The 1,810-nt window shown below is 37.7% G+C and overlaps 1 non-coding gene across 1 annotated transcript; it reads right to left on the bottom strand.

The window, feature by feature from the left end:
* Positions 1-1,580: 1,580 nt before the first annotated feature.
* LOC126005227 (small nucleolar RNA SNORA51) lies at positions 1,581-1,713 on the bottom strand. Its single transcript, XR_007494396.1, has one exon. It is a non-coding gene; the product is annotated as a small nucleolar RNA SNORA51 (small nucleolar RNA).
* Between the last annotated feature and the right edge of the window lie 97 nt (positions 1,714-1,810).

Here is a 1,810-nt window from a genome sequence, read left to right as displayed (position 1 = left end):
GACAACTTAGCAATCATAGGGGCAACATAGCAATATATATCAACACAGAAATATATGAGTTCTATAAATCAAAGAAGCAATCCAATCAAGGGTAAGATGATCCTATCCAAAAATAGAATTAGCATGTAACACTTCTTTCCCCCCCATGAGATTTACAGAGGAAGTAGATTTTTTTCCTATATAAAAGATTGCCCTTTTTCAAACAAAAATTTGGATGTTTTATTATACTTCGTCATAATAAAATTGTGAATTGTTAGGAGATAAAAGGCTTTGGGACATATAAAACATGGTTTGTTTGAGTACCACTTTCTTACGTCCCACATTAAAGTTAATGTGTTTCTTTTTTGTTTGTTTTTTTGTTTTTTGGGGCCACACCTGTTTGATACTCAGGGGTTAGTCCTGGTTAAGAGCTCTGAAATTGCCCCTGGCTTGTGAGGACCATATGGGATGCCGTGGGATGGAACCGCGGTCCTTCCTTGGCTAGCTATGCAAGCAGACACCTTACCTCTAGCGCCACCTCAATGGCCCCGTTAATGTGTTTCTTATTTAGAGAGAAAGCTATTATATAGGAAGGAGTTAATATCCAAATGGTTTTTATGTTCAGATTTCAGCAATAAATATGAAATCCCAAATCCCATGTTAATTAATCTACCTTTGTTGTGAGTTAAGATGAAAAATAGGTATCAGTATTTTTACTCTACAGAAAAGCAAATCACTTATTTGTGGTGTGAGAATTAAAACTTGTTTGCAGAGACTAGCACATGGTAAACTAGGAACTTAAAATTACCTTTAAGTAATTTCCTCAGTAAAAATTTTAGTTCAGAATGTTGTAAAGTGTCTGAGAGTCTGCAAATACTACTCCATTTCACTGTTTCAGTAATTCAAGATATATCTTGGGAGAAAATATATTGACTTCTTTTTTTTTTTTTAGAACAGCCAGTATGGGGCCAGAGTGGTGGCACAAGCAATAGGGCGTTTGCCTTGCATGTGCTAACCTAGGACGGATGCGGATTCGATCCTCAGGCATTCGATATGGTCCCCCAAACCAGGAGCGATTTCTGAGTGCATATCCAGGAGTAACCCCTAAGCAACACTGGGTGTGGCCCCAAAACCAAAAATAAATAAATAAAATAAAAAAACTATCAGTATATACACGTTGTAACTCAATACTAGAGAACCAGCTTTTAGTATATACAGTCTAGAATATCCTGTGGGGCTGTGTTGATGCATATATTAATTTAGCTTAAATTCCAGAGACATCTTCTCCCAGGAGTCTTGGGGATAGCTCTAATGGATAGGTGGATGAGATGGAGCACATGTTTGTAGCATGATTTCCCAGTTTGCACAAGCACCGCAATTTCTACATCACTTTTAGATAATGTCCTGATGCTACTAAACAATGATTGGGCCTAATCAGCACTGAATCTAGATCTGCAGTAACAGACTGAGTTGGATATGAATAGATAATGGCATCCAAAATCACTATTGAGTCCCTTACCAAAATATTAATAATATAGGCAAGGGTGAGAGTTATAGAACAGTAAGCAGCACAATTTTCTTTTGTGTGTGTGTGTGTGTGTGTGTGTGCCCCAATTTACAATACAGACCAGGCAAAGGGCCTGTGTTGAGGTGTATATGGAGCGCATTTACTGTACCTCCTCTTTCTATACACTCAGTGTAAAGAACACGGTCTGTGGTAAGAATTGGGAGGCCTTATCTTTTCTTTTCTTTTCTTTTTTTTGGATATATATATAGACAAACACACACACACACACTCACACACACACAAACACACACACACACACACACG

The sequence above is a fragment of the Suncus etruscus genome, chromosome 3 (genome assembly GCF_024139225.1).
Source record: "Suncus etruscus isolate mSunEtr1 chromosome 3, mSunEtr1.pri.cur, whole genome shotgun sequence".
Lineage (NCBI taxonomy): Eukaryota > Metazoa > Chordata > Mammalia > Eulipotyphla > Soricidae > Suncus > Suncus etruscus.
Note: the sequence above shows the minus strand (reverse complement) of the source record. Positions and strands in the feature narration are given on the sequence as shown.